Here is a 13,593-nt window from a genome sequence, read left to right as displayed (position 1 = left end):
TTCCCCACCATGTTTTGCCTTTCGTCGCGGTTAGGAGCCTTCTGAACCTTGTATGTACGCAGGCCCTTCCGCTGCTTGGTCCGCTGGACGAATGAACTTGACAAATTCAGCTTATTGGCGACATCCCGGACCGAACTTCTCGGATCACGTCTAAACTGCTTAACTACGCGCTTGTGATCTTTTTCACTGACGGAGCATCCATTTTTGCCGTTCTTCACCTTCCGGTCGATGGTTAGGTTCTCGAAGTATCGTTTTAGTACTTTGCTGACCGTGGATTGGACGATTCCCAGCATCTCACCGATGTCCCGATGTGACAACTCCGGATTCTCGAAATGAGTGCACAGGATTAATTCACGAAGCTCTTTTTCGTTCGACGACATTTTTCCAAATTTACGAAAAATTGACAGTGAAGCATGGCCAACGTGATCTATACACTCTTATCTGATTATAAGCGAAAGCTGAAGATATAATTCCTAAAAATTAAATTTCTACAGTCTTTTTTCCGTGATGCAATTTGATGTGACACACCCTTTACTCCTGCGATTTGAAAACATTCGATGAATAGTGGAACGAAGAATTGCCAGATGATTTTTGAAAAGGTCTGTAAAAATATGTGAAAGTCTGTTAAAAATGTGGAAATATCTGTAAAAGTGTGCGGATCTGTAGAAATGTCTTTTAACGTTAATTTCCACAGATTCATTAATACATCGCGATGCACGTAAGATTGTCTTTTGTATATTGTTATATATTTTGTGTATGTATATTTTGTATATATACAACCATTCCATGCCAAACCGATATAGTGGTTCTCAGATTTCGATGAAAAGTGGTGGTTTTGTTCTTTATCGCAAAACATTAGACCGGTATTTTTTTATTTTATCGTTGGGGTGACCATTCCCATTTTAGGGTGGCCGAAATATCATTTTTTCGCACTTTCTCCCAAAACTGACCTTTTCAAAAATTCATAACTTTAGAACCACTAAATAGATTTAGATTATCGACATATCTAGTTGAAGCCAATGAGCTAGCTTTTTATTGAAAAATATTGAGCTTGCAAAAAAAAATTCATTTTCGTAATTATCGATTGTAGTTGTTTTTTATTGTTTTCATGGGCGCTTTATATTTTTTATATTTTTCTTGAAAGCTGAGGATGTTTTACATGACGTATCTCGATTTCAGAGATGCTATTTTTTTCGTTTTTGAGGTATGATTTTTCAAAGTTAACCGGTGATCCGAAAAATCATTTTGCCCGTTGAGAACCACTATATCGGTTTCACATGGAATTGCTGTATATATTTATATTCCCAGATTTTCGTGAAAAGTGGTAGATTTGTTCTTTAATGCAAAATATTTGACCCGTATTTTTTCATTTTTTCATTAGGGTGTTAATTTTGATTTTAGGGTGGTTCTAAAAATTCATTTTTTCGCATTTTTTTCAAAAATGCCTTTTTTCGAAAATTCATAACTTTTGAACTGCAGAACCGATTTTGATGATCGACATATCAAATCAAACAAAATTAGATTGTATTTTTTAGTCAAATATTACACTTGCAAAAAAATTGATTTTTTTTGTTATTATTGATTGTAATTGATTTTTGATGATTCCATGGCTTTAGACTAGAAGGCGCTATATATTTTTATATTTTTTCTTGAAGCTGAGGTCTTTTACATAACATATCCAAAAATCAGAAATGTTATTTCGTCACTTTTGAGTTATGATTTTTCAAATTGAACCGATGGTAAGAAAAATCATGTTTTGCCTTTTCTTCCAAAAATGACTTTATCAAAAATTCATAACTTTTGAACTACTGGGCCATTTCGGGTAATCGACATATTAAACTGCACTCCAAGAATGAAATACAGTTGCGTCGAAGCCTTCTTTAAAAAAAATATTACACTTGCGATTGCAGTCGCATATATTTAGTCTAGCTGCATAGAAATATTGAACGAATACTGAAAACAAGTTAAATTTGAAAAATCATAACTCAAAAAATAAAAAGACATTTCATTTGTTTCGAAATACATTAAGTAAAAAATCTCAGCTTTCAAAAAAAAAATTATAAAAAAATATAGCGCCCTCTATCTTCAGCCGAAAAACTATGGAAAACTAACACAATCAATAATTACTAAAACGAAAACCTAATTTTTTCGCAAATGTATATATTTTTTCAAAGAAGATTAGATCATTGGCTTCAATTTGATGTGTCGATTATCTAAATCGGTTCAGTGTTAAAAAGTTATGATTTTTTCAAAAGAAATTGATTTTTTTAGCATGAAATTACAAAGTATAGTATAGTCAATGTATAGTATGTATAGAAAATGAATGTAATTTTTCATTCATCATGAAGAATCATATCGTCTCTTTCTTCTGCAATGATGTTGGGGCAAAAGTACTTTTGAAATCATAAAACGATGACATGTACAAGATATTGTTACAAAACAAAACACCAACAGAATGCAAAAGGTACTGAAGTACTGTCGTCGGCCACTGAGCCATACTGTGCTCAGACATCACTGCGGTGGGACCTAAAGGGTGTGTCACATCAAATTGCATCACGGAAAAAACGCTGTAGAAATTAGATTTTTAGGAATTATATCTTCAGCTTTCGCTTATAATCAGATAAGAGTGTATAGATCACGTTGGCCATGCTTCACTGTCAATTTTTCGTAAATTTGGAAAAATGTCGTCGAACGAAAAAGAGCGTCGTAAATTAATCCTGTGCACTCATTTCGAGAATCCGGAGTTGTCACATCGGGACATCGGTAAGATGCTGGGAATCGTCCAATCCACGGTCAGCAGAGTACTAAAACGATACTTCGAGAACCTAACCATCGACCGGAGGGTGAAGAACGGCAAAAATGGATGCTCCGTCAGTGAAAAAGATCACAAGCGCGTAGTTAAGCAGTTTATACGTGATCCGAGAAGTTCGGTCCGGGATGTAGCCAATAAGCTGAATTTGTCAAGTTCATTCGTCCAGCGGACCAAGCAGCGGGAGGGCCTGCGTACATACAAGGTTCAGAAGGCTCCTAACCGCGACGAAAGGCAAAACATGGTGGGGAAGACGCGAGCCCGGAAGCTGTACACCGAAATGCTGACGAAGCCGCATTGCCTGGTAATGGACGACGAAACCTACGTCAAAGCGGACTTTCGTCAGCTGCCGGGCCTGTTGTTCTTCTCCGCAGAGGACAAATTCAGCGTTCCGGAGGAGATTCGCAAGCAGAAACTATCCAAGTTTGCCAAAAAGTACATGGTGTAGCAAGCGATCTGCTCTTGCAGAAAGCGGAGCGCCCCCTTCGTGATGACCGGCACGGTAAACGGGCAGGTTTACCTTAAGGAGTGCCTATAGAAGCGCTTACTACCACTATTGAAGCAGCACGAGGGCCCGACGATCTTCTGGCCGGATCTCGCTTCGTGCCACTATTCAAAGGACGTGTTGGAGTGGTACGAAGCCAACGGGGTCACCTTCGTGCCAAAGGAAATGAACCCGCCCAACGCGCCGGAGCTTCGCCCAATAGAGAAATATTGGGCGATTATGAAGCAGGTCCTCCGGAAGAACCCAAAAGTTGTCAAATCGGAGGCGGACTTCAAGAGAAAATGGATTTCTGTTCAAAAAAACTACAACCTGACGTTGTACAGAACCTTATGGACGGGGTAAAGAGGAAGGTGCGAGCATACGGGCTTGGGCTCGAAGTATGAATAAAAAGAAAATGCCAAAAGTTGTTTAATAGTTTTTATTTTACTGTCTAAAATTTTCAAAAGGATCGGTCTACTGGGCGAATTTCTACAGCGTTTTTTCCGTGATGCAGTTTTATGTGACACACCCTTTATTTTGCGCACGTAACCACTGTGGTGACATCGGCAGCTGGGTGGTTACGAAGGACGGCAAAGTGTTACTGAATGACTCAAAACATTGGTTTAACGTAACGTGTAAAAACTAAATATAAAAACTTTTTATGTATTAAAACTATGGAAAAATGTCATACGGTGTGTCAAATATGTTTGATGTAATGAATGCCGCATTGAATGTAAATTACTCTGTACCCAAAAAGTCTTCAACAAAAATAAAACGTATTTTACAGATATGTCTGTAAATTTACAAACATTTCTGTAAATCTGGCATCTCTTGTGGTCTGAAAATTTATTGCAAGAAATCGCTTGAAAAATGCATAAATTTGCTTGAAAATGAAGTGGATTGAGTCCGCACCACTTGGGGTAATACGAGTGAGTTTTTTATTAGTTTAGAAAACATATCTTATTTTCAAAGGCTTTAATATGATTCATAGGTATCAGAAATCTCTACTTTGTCGATTTTAGTACTTTATGCCAAGCGAAACACTTTTGTTTTGTTGGAAAATCTAGTTTGAAAATAGTATATCCCATTGATACGTGCTACGTGTTTATGTGGGCAAAATAATGAGATTTCCATGCCTTGAAGAGGCGGTTTTGATGCAAATACAGTTTAGACACCTGCATTACAGCCTTCTTGATGTTATGATTCGTTATGATTTACACGTTTTTATAGAAATAAACATGTATTTTTGTATTGCCATAATTGGTGCAATTTTACATCTATGTACCAATTATAGCAATATCGAAAGCCGCCCCCCGCTCTAACTTATTTTCGAGCGGTTATCGGTCCGATGTCGACCGAGCGCCATAAAGTGCTAGAAAAGTGCCTGGATCTAACCCCACTCTGTCCCCCGTAAGTATCACTGCCCACTCTACATTGTTGTGTCGAATCGGTCCCAACAAATGGTGTCGACAACGATGCCGATATCGTGCCATTTTGCAATGATTTTGTCGACCTACCCTTCGTATTCGACAACCAATTACGAGCCAAGGATGTGCCAATCTGGCACCACGTCGACCGATCGCAGCACTGCTTGAATCTTATTATAGCTTTGTTTGTGTTCAAGAAAATTAAAATAAAAAGTGCAGAAAAGCGTTCTTTATAATCATTTTATTATACGCATAAGACGATAAGACGATAAGCTGATCATTCAACTCTGGTAACACCATCATCATTCGAAGCATCCTCCTCATTCAATTCGTTAACATCATCGGCCGGGATTTTCATACGTTATAATGAGGGAGAAAGAGCGGCAGCAACAGCTGAAATAAAATAAATTTTAAAGACTAAACTTCTATCGTCTTCGCTAGTAATACCATTCTATTTATCCTCCTCAGTTTAGCCGTAATATATCGTAATTAATCGTTTCATCTTGTTCACATCCTCGCTAATCATTCTTCAATCACTGGTGTTCCAGCTGCATGTTCTCCAGGACGGGGGGTTTGGTGCATGAAATTTGTGCCGCAACAGCTGAAATAAGATGAAGTTTACTTTTGAGAATAATGAAAATATAAGCCTACCGTGTTAGCAAGTCATTTGATTTGGGAAATTACCTTTTGCTGTTGTAACCATTTTTTTTTTATTTGTCAATTCTTTGTATATTTCGTATATAATTTATAAATATTGCTCCATATTCAACTTAAAGTTATTCATTAACATTTAACATAAAATTCAACGCATTCACATCGACGTTGCTGTTTTGATTTACAAATTCTATATAATTAAAGACTGTTTTTATGAATTTTGTTCTTGTTATGCGCTCGGTGTTGATCAGTGTTGGACGCATCACTTCTTCAAATGCTGGTCTCTGCCAGCCGCCGAGTAACGCTGTCAGTTTGTTTTGCATGAAACACCACGCATTTGCCACACGCGGGCACTCGCTATACTTATGTGTAATTCACCCATTCAACCACTGCTTCAATGTTTTGTTTTTAAATGTAGCACTCGCTTTCGCGTTTTAAATGACAGCTTAGCGAGAAAGAGAGAAAGCAAAGCTACAGTGATCGCTCTGTTCAAGTTTTTTTTTTATTAAATCGTTTATTTTTACAGGCTCAGTTACATAAGTTTAAAGGAGCCAAACTCCTGACTGTATTGTTACAAGTATATATAAACATTTTTCCTTAATTCTAATGTTAATGGTGTAGAAAACCGATTACTCGCGGTCTACTCGAGTTTAGAAGGGTGACATATTTTCTTCAGGAAAAGGAAGGGATAAAAGGATATGTTGACAATGTTCACTCTCACATTCACACTCACATTCATTACACTCAATTCTTAAGCCTATCTTATATCTAAAATGTTTTTACATTTCACCTTATTCTATTGTTAATAAGAAGGGATTTGATTTCTCGCGAAGAAAAAGGAAAAGGAGAATATAAGGATATAAGGATAATCAGACACGAAGATCCTGTTCAAGTTATCTTGTAGAATTATAGCTGAAACTATAGACATTGTTGCCTGCGGGAGGCAAGGTGAGGTAATATTCCAGCACTTTTGTAGCACTTTTCGTCGCTCGGCCGACATGGTGTCCATAACATTCTATTTAGATAAAATTATAGTGGCATATGAGAGTTAAAAGGTTTGCTATCTGTTTCCAGAATAATGGTTTTTATTTTTCTAAAAATGGCGAATGTATGTGCTAATGTATGAAAATTGACTCAAATTCATAATCGTACGCTGGTTGAAATCTCTATGCGATTTCGAAGGCCTTGGTCGATTTTCGAATTCCATCATTAGTATGGTATCCCTTGTTCATTGCAAGTATCTTTAGCTGTCTTTAGCCTTATCTACGAGTTTTTTTTTGTGTGTTCGGGTGGTATATTTATAATTTCTTCATAAAGTGGTTTTTAAAATCGTTATTTTTAGAAATTTAATGGTTTCTAAATTTCCTACGCAGATAATTTTCTTAGTATTTCACTGGGATTGATGTCGGAATATTGTGGAGGAATATCAATAACTTTTGAGTAATTGTAATGTAACCATGTGCGAACATCATATGTCTTGAGCTCTGGGCCATTGTCTTGGCAAAACTTGAATCCTCAATTCTATTCCATTTTGTTGACACTTTGCTTCATATTTTCCTTCAGGATGATCGGGTAAACATTTCGTTTACCTGTCGAGACGAGCACCGATTAGGAAGCGCCCTCCAACTTGACGCGCGCCCCGTCACAGCCACCCTCGCAGGATTTCTCCTCCCAACGAAGTGCCAATTAGGTAGTGCCCTCCAAACTGACGCGCACTCCGTTTTTCGATGCTGATACTCTCTTGGTCACTTTCTCTTCTCCTTCTGATCGATCGGCTTTTCTGCGCTCCCTCACAGTTGCAAACAAACTTATTGCATTTCAGGTCAGGTCAGACCAGGTAATGAATCCCTCGATCCCTCGCCGTCCAGCTCGTCCAGCACGTTCAGCTCGTTCAGTAACGATGTTGTCTTGTCAATGTCCTCACGAAAAATGAATGCTGCAAAGATAGCTTGCGGATCAGCAATTCGGTCGACTTCTGATAGCGACGAATTTCACGCAAAGAGATGGTTCCCGGTCGGTATCGATGTGGCTTCTTCACACTTCCTGCGGCTGGTGCGCTTATCCGAGCTGCTTTCGTGGTGCCTCACCATCGAAAGACTAACGAGCTGTCTGCTTGGTCCCAAACAAACGAGTCCTCACTGTGCGAGAGTAGAGTAAGAAATGAACGAAAGCAAAGGAAGCGTCATTTTATAAACCATAAAAGTATAGAATGTAAACCCCACCCTCTTCATTATATAAGCTTACTGTATACTTAATTCGATGTTATTCGTTTCTCTCTCAGGGTAAGCAGGGTAATCACAAAACCAAATTTTTGGTCGCGGTGTTGTATGGATAGAAAACATTAAAATAAACTCTTTCGCATGAATGCAACGATGATAACAACGAGGGTTCCGCGCGTGTATGTGTGTGTGGCGGCTGCTCCGATGTTCAAGCGGAACCGTGGCATAACTCTCCTCCTGATGGATTCCCTTCTGGCCTAAGGTGCACAAACAGGCTCTTGGTGACGCCGTTCATCAGCGCTTTCAGGATAAACGAAGTTAGGGTTTACGAGCGGCGCTCGCTTATATACCGATTGGTGATTTCAATAGCCTGTTTTGAAAGCAATTTTAAGGTTATTGAAACAAGTTTTTTGATGAAATAGTAACACGTATATAACGCGTAGACATTTTATCTTTCGAATGAAGTGGTTATCATACCATTTCGTTCGGTTGTTTAGGAGCTATTCACGCTCAAAATCTCGGTCTCCGGCGTAACGCTTTCGTTTTCAAAACTTTGATTTTACACCCCGGTATAGAAATGAAAGACGTAGTCCTACGTCAAAATGTGGCCGCACAAATCGTATGCAATCACGAGAAGTGAACAGCTACACACAACTGCACTGATGCGACCGCTAGTTGCCATCGCCCTACCCGAAATCGGGCTCATCAAGTAAACAAAATAGCCTGCCAATATAACCGCACTCAAGGCGATGAAGACACTGTATCCGAGCTCTCACGAAAACATGATCACGGTGCCCCCCTGGACTGTTATTATAAAAAAAAAGTGACCATCAAAACCAAGTATACGGCTCGATTCCTTAGGTAATTCTACACCTCTGGGCAAATTTTTAACCCTGAAAAATCGTAACATTAATTTTTTTTTTTTAACATTTGTTTAGTAGCATAACTTGCCGGCAAGATTTTCAGGTTCTGAATAACTTCAAAACCATGTACACGAAATGCTATTCGGTTTAATTTGGAGCATGATTTTGAAGAGTCAATCGTTGAATTCACAAATAGCTAGGAAAATCTGCAACTGCCGTCTACGTCTAAGTACCACATCGCTAAGTACCACTACCACTAAGTACCAGTGAGTTCTGCAATGAAACAGGTAGCGAACTTGGATTGCACAATGAGCAGGCTTCCGAGTCTGTTCATTGTGATTTCGACGAGATTTGGCAGAGGTACAAAGCGCCGAAATCATCGCACATTTACAATGATTGCTTGATAAGTGCATTGATTGATTATAACAGTAATCATATGTGTTAGGGTTAGCTTCTTACTATTAGCATGTAACATTCACTTTTATTTTACGTTTCTCCATTAAAAAGCACCATTTTACTTACTTACTTATGAATCCTGCGTCGGTTGATCGGCGCATAGGGCCGAGCAAAAAGATCTCCACTGCTGACGATTGCCTGCTTTGCACTTGACTTCTCATCGACAGTCTGAAAGCACCATTACTGAATTGAAAATCAGTTTTTATTTCTCATTCCAAAGAAAGCAACACTTAAGTTAAACTAAAATCATTAAACCATATAAATAACATACTTAAGCCTGTTTACTGAGTTAAGTCAGTTGTAAATAGTTACAAATGTAGCAACGGCAACATGTACCTTCCGGTTGAAAACATCTCGAACAACTTGTTGGACCGTTTTGGATGTATCTTGGCGATATTAAGTACTTCGAATTATGATTATTTTGATTTTTTTTGACATAAAAATTTCAAATCAAGATTTCTCGAAAATTCGACTAGGGATTTTTTTTTAAAATTTGCCCAGAGGTGTAGAATTACCTAAGGAATGGAGCCCTATACTTGGTTTTGATGGTCACTTTTTTTTATAATAACGGTCCAGGGGGACACCGTGTGATAGTTTCTTCTCTTCACGGCAGGAGCTGGAGTCGGAGAACATTCAAATTCGCACACCACCGAGTAGTGGTCGAAACTCAACTGATAATGGGTGACAGGTTTCGATAATGCCAGGTCCGAGAGAAACAGTTCCAGTGTTGTAGTTGCTCCCAATGTAGAGAGAAAAGTCGGTTCATCCGGAAAGTGAATGGAACACGTACTCAAGCATAAATGGTCAGCCAGTATTTTACCGTTTTCGTTGCACTGACGATTTCGCAATAATGTGTGACGAGCGTTGAGGTCTCCTGCTACCACGAAACGAGATCTGGTATTGGTGAGCTTTTCCAAATCTTCTGCAAATAATCTGGACGAGCCGTTACTATCTATGCATTGCCGAGGTGTATATAGGAGAAAAGGGGGGAATTTGGACCACCTAAGAAAATCGCCTAATATTTCCAATACGGTCTAAATAAAAAATGTCACATTGTATACTGAGCTACACTTGTTTTCTCTCTATAAATAATGTTCAATCATTATATAAAGCTTCAATCTACCAAATATATCATCCAGATTTGGTCCAGTGTGTGTTTCATCGAAAAAAACATACTTATGTTTATGTAAAGTATTTTGGGCCTGCGTTGCTCCTTCAAGCTCGCCCTTCTTCCAACGTTGTCTGTCCATCCTCTTTTAGTAATTCAGCGGCATCTGGAATCAATTAGACCAAAGAAAAGTCTCAAACCTGTAGGATCAATTCACCCCACAGAAATGTGTCCATGTCACCCCACACAACACGCAAAAATTAAAATGCAATTAATTTCATTTATTGTTATCAAACTTACAGTTTCGCTACATCAAATTGTTCCTCTTTTATAGACGAACAGAACTTTACTGCACAATACACGAAAAGTTTGTTTAATTAGAGGGAAAAACCTTAAAACCACTATCGGAAAACTCACATTTTTTTGCGATCAAAGTGCTTGCTGTATTTATGCTTCCGTTTCCCTCTACTTGCGAAGTTTTACCAAAGTTTTTTTACTTTAGGTACATACGGTTCAACAATTGAAGGAAATTACATTATAAAAACTTTAAGTTGAGCCGTAATTTTTGAGATAAAGGGGTGGTCCAAATCACCCCATATGACCCGTGTTACCCTACAGCGAAAAACGTTATATCGCCACGTAGTGTGTAGATTTTCACTCCTATTGCTTCAATCATATTCGTCTTCGGATGAGGAATTACTTCGAATGTGATGCCACGCCTGATTACGATAGCAACACCGCCACCTCTTGTGTCAGGACGATCTAGCCGGGTCATAGAATAGTTCGGGAGCGAGATGATGGGTTCAGCCGGGTTTCCGTTATTACTCCTACGTCGATAATGGTTTGAGTTAGAAAGTTACTCAATTCTACTTTTTTCGCCCGAATTGAACGAGCGTTCCAGTTCATATTTTTGATTTTGCGGGGTTCAATTGACCCCATATTTGCTAACCATGTTGTAATATCCTTCGTTCTACAATAAAACTACCAATTTCTCGACAAAACGCTCGGACTTTTATTTCGCACCACTGTCTTCCAATCACAACCTCATCAACATCCTCCTCCGTTTTTCTCTCTCCCCAAGATCATCCATTCAGGTGTGCCTAATTGTCATCTCTCTCTGTATTGGTTCAATGTATCTCAGGTGTAGGATACTACATCCCACCTGTCTTTTAAATTTTCAATATGGAATATAATTACTGAATTTCTTCGGTTCTTCTCGCCTGCGTTTCTCTGGAACTGGAACATTCTTATCAGCCGGAACTGGATCTGCTACTGGTTCAATCTCCTCATCTGCTCTCTGCATCTGCTCTGACCCCGCTTCTTGATCCAATCGATCTGCGTTCTCATCCGTATCGATCTTCTTCAGATGTGAAACTTTTCTTTTCAGTTGTTTACCCGTTATCGTCGACTGAATGGTTATTTATGAGCCTGATTTGTTTATAACCTTGAATACTTCTGGCGAATAGTCTGAGCACAACTTATGATCTTTTCTCATTCGCTTCACAAAAACACTGGTTCCAATAGAAATCCCATTACACTTTGCTCTCCGCTTTTCATCCGCATACGCTTTACCATTTTGTTTACTTATTCTGTCTCTATCTCTTCCCTCCTCATCATTCAAACACATTTGAGACAATGTTGGAAGCTTACTCCTGATCCTGCGGCCGAACATAAGTTCTGATGGAGCTCTACCCGTGACAGAGTGATTTGTCGCATGGTAAGCTAGGAGGAATTTCCGAAGCTCCATCCGCCATTCAATACCTAGTTCACTTGCAATCCGAAGTCTTTTAAGAAATGTGCGATTTTGGCGTTCAACTTCGCCATTCGCTTGTGGCCAATACGGAGTTGTGTTTACTAATTCTATTCCTAGCTCTTAACAAAATTTATGGAATTCTTCACATTCCGAGCTAACCTGAGGTCCATTGTCAGCCCGAAGAGTTCGTGGTATTCCAAATCGTCCGAATATAGTCGCCAGTTCTCCAATAGTATCGTAGGCAGTGATTCTCGTCATTTCCACAACCTCTATGAAACGGCTATAATAGTCCACCACCACTAGTAACCATGGACCCTCTGGAAGTGGACCAAGAAAGTCAATAGCTATATCTTCCCAAGGCCCTGTTGGCAGACGCTTCCGCATCATCGGCTCAGGTGTATCAGGAACAGAAACTAGTGTACATCCCCGGCATTTATTCACAAATCCTTCAATCGCTCTATCGATTTTGGGCCACCAAACTGATGTACGAAGAGAAGATTTCATCAACTGCATACCCAAGTGACCATCATGGGCCACCTGCAATACTCGATACCGAAGAGCTTCAGGAACCACTATGCGATCGGACCGCATGAGAATACACTGACTTCACATAGCTCCTTGGTGAAAACCTTATAATCCATTGGCAGATTCTGAAAATTCTCCTGGCGAATACTATTCAATACGTGTTGAATTTCTGAATCGCTTTTCGAAGCATCTAACATTTCATTCCATGAGATAGCTACAGCGTTTGCAGAAGATGATATAATGTCTCGAATCATAATTTCTTCCATCTCATCAAACGGAACAGGTCGAAGGTTCGCTAGTCTTGACAATACATCCGCAAAATTCATGTCACCCGGGATATGAGTCACACTATAATCAAATCCTTGCAGCCTCAACACCCATCTCTCAATCCTAGCGCAAGGTCGGGAGCGATGGGTGAATAAGTAAACTAGAGCTTTGCAATCGGTTAGCAACTCGAAATGGTTCCCATAAAAATATATATAGAATTTTTCCACAGACCACACTAGAGCCAATGCCTCTTTCTCGGTTTGGCAGTATCTTTTTTCCGTATCCGTTAGAGACTTAGAAGCATAGCTAATGATCCGATGCTCTCCTTCTGTATCAACTTGAATTAGTATGGCCCCCAACCCAGTTGGACTAGCATCTGCCATTACAAGGGTTCTGTCTTCGATTCTGAAAAATCCTAACGTACTAGGCTGCATCATTCTTAATTTAATTTGATTGAAGGCTACGTCGTGTTGAGCAGTCCATTTGAAAGTAGATCCTTTCTTAGTAAGCTGTCTCAATGGTTCATCCATGGTGGCCAGGTCGCATAAAAACTTGTTCAGATAATTTGCAAGGCCGAGAAAGCTTCGAACTTCATTGGCATTCTCTGGTTTTCGAAATGACACCAAGGACTCAATTTTATCGTCTGATGGCGAAATTCCATCCGATGAAATTACTGATTGTAACATTATCCCAAAATACTTTACATAAACATAAGTATGTTTTTTTCGATGAAACACACAGTGGTCCAAATCACCCCGCATCAAATTTTAATGTCCAAAAATCATCTCTTTTTTTATGATATATTTGGTAGTTTGAAGCTTCTTATAATGATTAAACATTATTGATTGAGAGAAAACAAGTTTAGCTCAGAGTACAAGGTGACTTTTTTTTATTTAGACCGTATTGGTTTGGAAATATTAGGCGATTTGCTTAGGTGGTCCAAATACCCCCCTTTTCCCCTAATCATGGGAGAATCACCACTTTGGCGTAAACATTTCGATGCACGTCCCAAGGAATTAATTGCAAGA

Source organism: Toxorhynchites rutilus, chromosome 2 (assembly GCF_029784135.1).
Source record: "Toxorhynchites rutilus septentrionalis strain SRP chromosome 2, ASM2978413v1, whole genome shotgun sequence".
Taxonomy (NCBI): Eukaryota; Metazoa; Arthropoda; class Insecta; order Diptera; family Culicidae; genus Toxorhynchites; species Toxorhynchites rutilus.
This window is presented reverse-complemented; position numbering follows the sequence as displayed.